A 10,988-nucleotide genomic window follows, 5' to 3' on the forward strand; every position below is an offset into this window, starting at 1 on the left:
CTAACCAAGGTCAGCAGAACTGCCTGAGCCACCAGCCATCACCCAGCAGGGAAAATGATCATGTGCTGTCTTGCCAGGCTTGTTATGAAGGCAGGTGTCATTAGAAGGTGTTCCTGCCTCCTCCTTCTCCTCCTCAGAAGTCATTTGGGTCACAGCAGCAGAGCCATGGGACAAGCTTTGTCCGAGCTGGGGAGCAGAGATCCCACCTGGAGTGTCTGCAGAACAGGTAAGCAGTTAACCCTTGCTGAGCTGCTGTCGCTTCCTCTGCTTTTATTACCTTTGTTTACCAGGTCAGACTGACACTGGTGTGCAGGGATGTGCCATGGCCACATCAGAGCACCCAGCCAGAGTCTCAGGAGGGTGGTTTGGCTGCCAGCACGTGCTGATGTCACTGCACTGCCTGTTTTTGCCTGTCTTTGCTGGGTCAAAGTGACACTGAGCCACCACGATGAGTTATGGTCACACCTTCATTTGGCTCTGTCACTCCAGGCCTTGCTGTCCCATCAACAAAAAACTTCTGGTGGCATCCACTGGGAGTAGCTCTGGGATTTGGTGTGCTGGGAAAGGGTTCCGTACCAACTGCTCACACAAAGGAGTTGTTCAGTTCAAAGTTTAATAGAGTAAAAGAGAATAAAGTGATATTTGTAGTTTGGATGCCCACTGGGTGAGCCCCACAAAATCCCTTTGATGTTTTATTCATGTTTGCGATCTGGATCTTTAACTGAGACTTTGTTTTAAGAAAAACTGCCAATATTCACCAAATTCTGGTGCAAAAATGCAAGACCAAAATGTTGGACCTGCTCTTTCTCCTCCTCCAAGGCTCAGAGATTGCAGTGAAAAGGATTTCAAGCATTTTTTTCCAGTAGCACTAAAAAAGAGTGTGGCTTTTAAATATGCATTGCTGCCGAGTGCAGAGAGCTGTCCTTTTCTTTCCAGTCATTTCACAGAACTAGAAGACACAAATCAACAGGTGAATGTTCAGTACTAGCAGTCTAATTATTATTTCTACTTTTCTCGTGGTTATAATGATAGGAAACATTTTTTACTTGCTTCCTGGAAGAATTATTTATTCTACCTAGTCCCTGTCTTCAATTTTTGTAGCCCCCTGAACAGAATCTGCAATCCTTAGTAGCATTAAAAAAATCCGAACCACTCATTGGCTTGAAAGGAAAATGTGAACTTCTTCAACGAGGGCAAAAATACTTCTGTTGCTTAAACGTAGGTAATTAGACTGAGGACTTTCTCCAAAGTAAACCCTGACAATCTAACAATAATCTTTGGCTTTTGGACTGCATGGAGTTTCTCTTACATTGTTAAATGCATTCCATGTTTCAGTAAATGACACCAGGCTCACCAGCAGTGAGTGAGTGATTAGTTTATCATCCTCTTAGTGCAGCCATCTAGATCTTTAACTCTTTAAGCAGTGACATTTAAGTCTTGAGAACACCCAGGATCATGCCTGAGGCTTTAGACATTCTCAATTCAAGCCAATCTTGGATATCTTGTGAAAATGAAGAGAAGAAAGTAGGTGCTTGCATTCTGATAACACTTTAAACAAGTAAGGTAAGGTAAATTGCAAATAAACACCTTTTTTAGACCTTAAAAAAGATCTTATTTTTATTTCTTTTATTTAGAGGATGCCAATTCCTCTCTCCTGGGACCACTTAGGTCATTAGGTGCCTGAGCAGCATAAAATTACAGGGAGAAAATCTTAACAGCATACAGAGGCTGAAAGGTGACAAATGTACATTTTCTAAGATCCAGGGATGTGGGGTAGGTTTTTTTTTTTTTGGCTGGATTTACAATTAATCTCTCATGGGGCAGTAGAATGAACAGTTTTACAAAAGATTTTATTATAACAAAAAAATAATTATGTGAACTGTAACATACTGTGCCAATTCTCTTGTGCTGAAATCTTGCTCTAGCAAGGATGTAAATACATAAAGCTGGGTAGCAACAAAAACCTTTGGAGAATGAAGGGCTTCTACCTCGGAAAAGAAAGTTGCAGGAGGATTTTCAGACAGAAGGGAAAGACTTTGACCTGTGAGCTGCTGCTCAGCATCGTGGATCTCCATCTATCATCCGATCCTGCTCAGTAACGCGAGCCAGATCACTGAGTGTGCCCTCTGCCACGGGAGACATGGAGCTGCTCACCCCACTGACACAAAGTGCTTTGGGAGCTCTGTTGCTGGGAAGAGTTTGAAATGTATGAACAGAGCATTTATGTGCCTCAAGCAACAGAACAGAGCTCAGCCTTTCGTTAGTTTTTGTTTTAAAAATGCCTTTTGTACTCTGCTGTGTTTTTGGGTTTCATTTTGAGTTTGAGAGTTTTGGGTTTTTTCAGACTGGACTTTGAGTTTTGCTGGTTTGGGTGAAAGGAGTTTTTGCCCAGCAGGGCAAGGGTGATCCTGTGTGGAAAGGGAAGGGATGATGCTGGGTGAGGTAAATTCCCTGCATCCTGGAAAGGGTTGAGAGTGGATTGGGAGTTCCTCTGAGCCCCTGGAGCTGTGCACTTCTGCAATCATAGGTACTGTGCTTGGTCTCCTAAGTTCTGGTGACTCTTGCTCAGCCCCCAGGTCGTAGCCATTCTCAACCCCATAGATTCATTCAGGAATCTGCTTCCAGTCCCTCTCCTCCATCAGAAAACACGATGGAAGTGATCCAGTTGTGCCATCCATGTCAAGGCACCTGCTGTGGTGGGCTCATTCTGAGCTCCTGGTGGCTTATCAGTTGGAGAACTTGTGAAAAAGGAATGGTGGCTGTTCTGGGGGCAGCCAGTGGTCCCAGGAAAGGGAAACAAATCACACAACAGATTTGCAAGTCCAAGATCTCCTTGTGGCACAACTGAGAGATTCTGTCAATCCCACCTTGCTATTTTGTGCTTTGGGTCTATGGTGTGTCTCCACTATTCCTCACTCAAGTCAATACTCATGGACTCTAAGTCCTCTTTGACCTTTTCATTTTAGCCTCTGCTCTTCAAACATCTGTCTTAATCCACTTCATTTTTATCCTGCAATCCCTGAAGCCCCAACACCACTCAGCTTCTCCTCAGCCTGGGCTGGGGGGACGGGCATCAGCATTCCTGCCCCACTTTGCACCTAGGAGCTATGTAGGGAAACAGTGATGGGAGATAAAGTGATTTGCTGAGGCCTCTGGAGACAGGCCAGGTGACTTTTTGGCAGCCATGGAGTAACCTCAGTGTTGGGTCTTTGCAAGGAACATTTGTGAGCTGATGCCAGTTTTACAAATGACGTTCCACATTTGCTTTTTGCAATATTTCTTCGAACTGGGGTGTGGTGCTGCACACAAAACCTGGTTCTGAGGCTTGCTGCTCTATCAGGTATGTGTACAGAGGGTGGGAAAAGGCAGCAGAGTCAGCAGGACTGAGGTGGAACAAGCAGGAATGCAGGGTGAAACCAGGGGAACAAACAGGTCCTCAGGGAAACTTAGTTCTGCTTTCCCTGACTCAAAGAGTAACTCCAGTGTGCCCAGAGGGCTGGTACAGGGAGATACCAGCCTTACGCTAACTCCAGATCCTGCACAAGTACAAACTGCTGGTCCAGACCCTCCATCCGGAGACTTACATTCAAAAATCTACTTTTAGGCCTATTTGTCTTCATGTCTGGGGGATGCTGTGCTCCTGGCAGGTGCATCATTCTGGGTTGTCACTGTAGACCAGTGCAGGCCTGTCATAACACCTTGGTGCCTCTGGCTCCAGTCCTGTTTTCTAGAATTGCACTTGGCCTTACCTTGGCCCTTTGCCCAGACTGAATTTGCCTTCTTGGTTTTCACTTCTTTCCCATATCGGTTTTCTCTCCTGTTCTGTCTTCCTGCTGATCCTCTGGGCTCTGGCTCTGTAAACCCTCAGCCCAGGTGGGCCTCTGTGGAGAGGAGCACCCTCTCACTTGCAAGGCCCCTTCATATGCAAGAATGAGCTATGAGATATCTCCAGACTCATTCCTATTTTGCCATTTCACTTTTTCCTTCTTCAAACTGACTTTTAGATATTCCATTTCTAAAAGCCCCCTTTTTTTTTTTTTTTTTTTTTTTTTTTTTTTTTTTGAGCCAGTTCCCTGGTTTTATCCCTCTGTCAGCTATTTGGTGGCTGGTATTTTAGGAAATAGAAAGGCTGGTTTGCCTGTGGGATGGGACACGCACGGAACGCACGTACGACGCTGGTTTGCCCACATCGTTTGGATAAGGTATCAGAGAGGACAGACTGTCTTTGCATTGAAACCTGCAGGTCAAGAAATTGGCCTCCCTTCAGTTCACAGCCCTCATGGCTGCCAGCCAGTAATGTAAAGCCCTGATGAATATTTCTGGAAAAAGCTGGAAACCTATCTCTGACTACAATGTGTTTAATCTCTCATTTCCAGGCATAGTCAGTTTTGCTTCTTCTTTCCTTCTTCCTCCTATTCTTCTCCTCCTTCTTCTTTTTCTTCTCATCTTTCTTCTTCTTTCTCCTCTTCTTCTGCCATGGGTGACAGGTGAATCACCAGGTGTCTCTCCAGTGATGGACAGGGCAGCACCACTTTTGTTTCATGTGCTGTAAATCAGAGATCATACAGAGTCTCCATGTCCTGTTATTCCTCCAATATTTTCCCAGGGCTTGGAGTTCCACTGAAAAGGTTTGAAAGACTTTTGTTTGTTGGGTTGAAATTCCAGGACCTGTTCAGAAGTAATATTTATTTTTTTTATTTATTTCTGACAATGGTGCAAACTGCTCTTGTTCTTCCAGAAAGGAGGCTCTGACCTGCTTTTAATTCTAATTGCCTCCTTTCCCCATGTTTTTTAATTACTCTTCACTGTTTAATATACTCTTAACCACTTGGATAAAGTAGATTCCTGATGATTCAATCACTGCCACAGAAGCACAAAGCTGAACTTAGACCTTCTGAAGTCCAAATCAGGTCCTTCATCACTAGGACAACCTTCCTTTAGGCATCCCAGTACTTGCAGCTCTGCACCAAATCTATGGCCTTTGAAATTCCCAGGTTGCTAAAGGCATCCTTTGGGCTGCTGAGTCAGTGTCTGTACATGATGGAAGCAGGGAAGAGGAAAATAGATACTTGGTTATGCAGAAAAGAGCCAAAAATGAAATCAGGTTTCACTGCTGTTGACACAAACTGTGTCCCCACTCAAGTATTTTTTGGTTGTGGCTGTTTGGGAGAGAAGGTGGGCTTTGATTCTGCTTGCAGATGTTTTTTTTCCTGCCCCACCAAGAAGCAGAGCAGGTAACAGTAAGTATGAATGTCTCTAATTGAAAATAAACCCAGCTAACACCTCACTCGTTAGCTTGCTTGATCAATTATAGAACAGAGAGCCTTGCCATGCTAGGCTGGAGTAGGTCCTGCTGAAATGTTTGTCAGGAAGGACTGCAGCTCTGTCAGGTTTAGGTTGGATATCAGGGAAAGGTTCTTCACTCAGAGGGTGCTGGCACTGCCCAGGCTCCCCAGGGAATGGGCACAGCCCCGAGGCTGCCAGAGCTCCAGGAACATTTGGACACTGCTCTCAGGCACGGGGTGGGATTGTTGGGGTGTCTGTGCAAGGCCAGGAGTTGGACTCTGATCCTTGTGAGTCCCTTCCAACTCAGGATATTCTATGACAGAATGAGCAGGAGCCTTTCCACCAGAAACCATCTTTTTTAGTGTCACGTGTCTGTGGGAGCTCGTGCTCTGCTCACACACACCCTGTGTAAGTTTATTCAGTGAGCACTTTCTAAGAATGATGATTAATTGTGAGTATGAACCTTGTCACCAGGCAACTGGTACAAACGAGCCCCACCAGTTTGTAATTGTTGGAGATGGAGGCCACAGGGCATAGCCATGTTTCCCAAGAAGGGCTCCTGGGTAGGATCCTCCCTCTCTGCTTTCAGGCGAGGATGTTCACATTAATGAACTCAAAATTCATCCATGTGCTGACATTTCCAGAACTTGCTATAGCACTTACCAGTAAAGTCCTTTGCTATTGCTAAAAATCCAGTAGAGCTCATGTGAATTATTTCTGCAGCAGTTGTCCTGCTCTGCTTATTTACACCTTGTAGTAGTGATTGAGATCATTAAAGCTTCTGCTGGCAGTAGATCTCAAGCTGCAATTAAAGGACAAAGACAAATGTCGGCACCCCGGAGGTGCTACGTGGTTGTGTGGAATTGCAGATTATGGCAGCAAGGGAGAGTGAAATATCAGTAACAGCAGAACTCAGACAAAGCCATATCTCAGAGCTAGAGACACACGGAGTGGTTTGTAAGGTCAGGGAGCTGCCAGCCCTGTGCTGTTCTCCAAAAGCCTTCATCAGATCCAAAAGGAATCTGCTTATCTCCGGTAGCCACGTGGTTGGACGGCACTCATTAGGAGAATGATGGTCTTTGTTAGTACCAGCCACAACTGCAGAGCAGGAGGAATGAGTTCTTCATCTTCTGGAAGTCCTCCTTGCTTCTCAGGGATGAGGCTTTGATGGAGTGGGGAGCAACAAAGCGCGGAAGCAAACGTGGGCTAAAGACAGCGATTCTTTCCAAAAGCTGGATGAGATCAGTGCGTGTTCTTCTTGTCACATCCCTCGAGGAAACCCATTGATGTGGAGATGATTTTACAACAGATGTGTTTCTAACACAGCTCAGGGGAATTTTAACAACAGGCCATTAAAATGGCTCTCCCTTTATTTTATGAGTTGTGTTGCTGAAGCACTTCCCTAATCATGGAATCATAGAAACATTAAGGTTGGAAAAACCCTCCAAGGTCGTTGGGTCCAACCTTTGGCCATTCACTACCTTCCCAAGCAGACCAGAGCACTGAGCTGTTTTTTGAACACCTCCAGGGATGCTGATTTCATTCCCCCTCTGGGCAGCCCATTCCAATGCCTAACCACACTTTCTGTGAAGAAATTCTTCCTGCTGTCCGGCCCAAAAGACCCAGACCTCCGAGTTTTGAGGCCCAGCATCTCTAAATGAACAATATTTAGCAGCAGAGACCTCACACTCTCACAGCAGAAGGCAGAGAGTAGTATGAACAGCAAGGGGTAACTTTTCTAGCCTTGCTCACTCTTGGGCATCTCTGAAAAGTGACAAAGGGAATGAGTCAAGTAACAGCAACTTAAGATTCACCCTGCGTGGGACAGCCAACCTTTTAATAGCATTCTCAAAACAATAAAAATCATCCTTCAAGACTTAAAAATAGAAAAGAGCAGACAATCCTACTGTTTCGACTGCCTTGTGTCTGATTACCAAAGACTGCCTTTTTAGAACTGCATTATTTTAATGTTCCCACACAATGTTTTTGTAGGGATTTGTAAAAAAAAAACCCAAAAACCTGTTTGAAATAAAAGAGCAGTGCTGAACCTGATTGTCCTCTTAGCTCAGGAGTGGTTTTAGACGTGGTCCTGACACCTCGGCAGGGACACTTTAATGTAAAGCAGAAATAAAATCCAAGTTGGGCCCAGTTCTGTGTTTTAGGAGAAGTATGAATTTATTCATTCAGGAGGAGGTAGAATATTCTGGTAGAACAGGCCAGCTCTGAAGCACTCAGAGAAATCATGAAAATCTCAGAGTGGTTGTAAAAAATGTTCCTTTCCATGTTCAAGCAGCTGCACTTGTTTTTACCGGTCAGCTCCTTAGTGAAGAGCTACTTTGGAAAACATAATCCCTTGGAGTTGTTTGCTCAGTTCCCTTTGTTTTAATTGACAAGCTTAAGCAGTTGAAAAGAAAGGGTAGGAGGGAATTGATCTTAGCACACTTATGGGCATCTCCTCCTGTAGCAAATGTCATTAAAATGTCTCTTACCTAGGCATTTATTTATTTATTTATGGTTTTAGGCTTGTTTCTGTTCAAGCACAAATCTGGTGAGGCAAGTTATTTTTGTTGTTGTTGTTGTTGTTGCTTTTTTCTTTTCTTTTTTTTTTTTTTTTCCCTTTCTTTTTTGTTTTTCCCAAGGCGGGTTGTTTGCAGACTTTAGAGCCCAAAAAGGTGCAGCTGCTCTAAAAATAACACAGGATCCAAGAACTGGTTTGGGAAGGTCTGAGTCCAGAGGCATCTCCTGAAATGCTGCCATTAGAGGAGAAGTTTCCCTTGTAAACAGAGCTGGCCTAATTTCTAGAGGTGCTGAACATCGACCTGCAGTGCTTGCTGGTAGGTCCTGAGCACACAAAACCTGGAAATGGGTCAGACGTGAGTGGCTGGGATTTTATCACAAACGTGTCTGGGCAAACCCACAATTATCAGGCTGAAACAAAACTGAGCAAATAATTGCCCCTCAGCTGCTGACCCCTGCGAGCAGAGCTGGGCTCTGGGGTTCCAGGACACCTGCCAGCTCCTGGGCTGCTCACTGCCACCAGCAGTCACAGCCAAGGTCTGCACGTGATGGATCACCCCTTGGTCTGGCCAGCCTTTGCAGGGTGACGTCCCCAACACCCCGGTGCTTTGCTTCCAGAGGAGACCAATGGTTTTGCCACCCAGGTGCAGAGATTCCCAGAAGGTTTTTCACAGAAGACAGAGAGGAAAAAACCTGGCAGCAGATCCCTTAGACTGGGACTGGGTCACAGGCAAGACCACCATGGATCCCCCATCACCCATGTGAGGTGTGATCAGGGGAGCTGAGCCTTGCGTTGAGTGCAGACACAACATTCTCTGGTTTTGATCTGCTGGATCTTTAATGTTGCATCCACCGCTGAATTAAGCAGTGTTTGCTTTTCAAACCTTCCACATTTGTATTTTTAGCTCCGTTTTGGCATCACTTTTTTGGTTGGAATATATAACACACTGGGTTGTTTAGTGTGCCTGGCCTGAGTTCAGCCGATGTGTAACTCCACGGGCTGGAGCAGAAGCTCCGTTCAAGGTGAATTACGCTCTATGGGGCCAAGGAAATACAGCTTCTGTAGAAAGGCAGCCCAGCTCCTTCAGTAAACGCTACACTATTTCCATCCATGGTTATTCCTTTGTGGTTTGGGTTATGTATTTACATTTTACGGAATAAATACTACAGCTTTCCCCATGACTAACACTTCTTAGTAACCAGGGAGCTACTCAAATACGCTCTTGCCTCCTACGAGACCCCAAACCACACTGCTCTGCCCTGGCTCTCTGGCCCCAGCTGGCCACCTCCTCACACAGGGGCACGGTTAACCAGTGTTACATAAGCAATTTTTGGGATCTCAGCTTAGCAGGATGGCTTAGGAGAGCGGGCGCTGGATGCCGTGAGATGGAATTCCTCCGGGACAAACATTTCCAGCACAGCCACTCTCTGATCCTTACAAAACCCGAGTGAAGTCTTCAGACAAAGAGAGGAACGTACCCCACAAAGAGGGAGCTGGTTGCTTTTCCCAGTCCAGAGGTCTGTTTTAGGAACAGCACTATACAGGCCCTCATGTAAACTTTGTTTATAGACTGGAGTATTTTCAATGAAAATGTTATTTAACTTAAAAAAAGTTGCACAGCAGCTACTCCCAAAATTGTTTTTCCTCGTAAAGAATAACACACAGTGTGATACATTTGAAATGGTGATAGCAATATTTCACAAATTTTGATGGATTCATAGTCCAAATACCTTGCTAACAGATGTTTCTTTTAAACTCGGAGTGGTATAGGAATAACTCAGAGATATTACAGTGTCAGCACTGCCTTTTATCTGTGCGTGTCCTTTCGGTGACATCCCTGGGCTTTTCTAATGCATGGGTCAGGTCTGAGCTAAAAAAAAAAAAAAGTGAAATATGAAAAGAAGGCGTCTGTGATGGTGTGTGAGCTCTGGGGCAGTGCTGGGAGGACACCAAGACACTGGTGTGGGTTTTGCTGCACTCAGGCACAGCAGCCCCGTGGTTTGTGGCCACAGTCATCGTTTCTGAGCTGGTTTTTGGTTGTGGTTAATTGATGAGCTTAGGAGTTCCCATGGCCACTCCATGACCACATCTTTTGGTCTCATAAATTAACTGTGTTCTCACTGTGGGTGACCGTTTGCCCAACACAAAGGGATACCCCAGCAGGGCAAAGGCACAGATTTTAATGCCCTGGTGGAGCTGGCTTGATCTACCATGGGGTCACTCAGTCTACTCCGTGTGTCCAAAGCATGGTGCATCTGTCACACTTCCTTCAGAGGGTCTTTCCCCAGAGTTGCCTTCTCCACACTGTGTTCATACATCACCCCCAGTAGGTCAGAGAATCATAGAATATCCTGAGCTGGAAGGGATCCACAAGGATCACCGAGTCCAAATCCTGGCCCTGCACAGGACAGCCCCAAGAATCCCACCCTGTGCCTGAATATGTTGAGTCCAGTTAATGTGTGCTAATGGTAAACCAGTTTGCCCCAAACCCGCTCCTGGCAGCAGCCTCAAGCCCTGGGAAGTCTGGTTCAAATTCTCAGCCCAAAGCTGGCCCAGACCAATTCTGGGGTTGAACTGCGGGGCAGGGAGCATCCTTCCTCCCGGAGACCCCTGTCCGTAGCTCTCTGGGGCCGCCAGCTGCGGCCGTACACAGCCCGTGCGGGCTGGGAAGGCGCCTGCTGCACACCTCGGTGGGGTCCGGAACCCGGCCTGGAGGGAAGGGGCTATTCAGGCAGACAGGGAGAAGGATGAGAAAATCTGGAGGACGAGAGGGAATCCAAGGCAGGCACTGGGGATAACCCCCGGTGCTGGCAACGAGCTGCCAACCCCCGCGACGGGACCCTCGGGGCTGGCGGGTGGTGGGAGCACAGGAGAAACCCGCGCAGCTTCTGGTTCCCAAGCTCTCCCTCCCTTCCCGTCGAGGGACAGCCGACGACAGTCTCCCGAGTTTCCCGTCCCCAATCTCCCTCTCCAGCCCGGTTCCTCGGGGAGCACCACGGATCCCGCTCCCCGCCGTGCCCCGACCTCCCCGGGGACCCCGCCCCGGCCGTGCGGGGACAGGGCAGGGCGGGGCGGGAGGGTCCCCGGGGATGCACCTGAGCGGCGCGGGGGATCGCGGGGGCACCGCGCCCACCCCGTCCCGCGCCCCGAAGCTCCGAGCGCGGCCGCTCCGCCGGGGGTCCCC

This window comes from Onychostruthus taczanowskii, unplaced genomic scaffold, assembly GCF_017590055.1.
Source record: "Onychostruthus taczanowskii isolate IOZ18803 unplaced genomic scaffold, ASM1759005v1 scaffold103, whole genome shotgun sequence".
In the NCBI taxonomy this organism is placed as follows: domain Eukaryota; kingdom Metazoa; phylum Chordata; class Aves; order Passeriformes; family Passeridae; genus Onychostruthus; species Onychostruthus taczanowskii.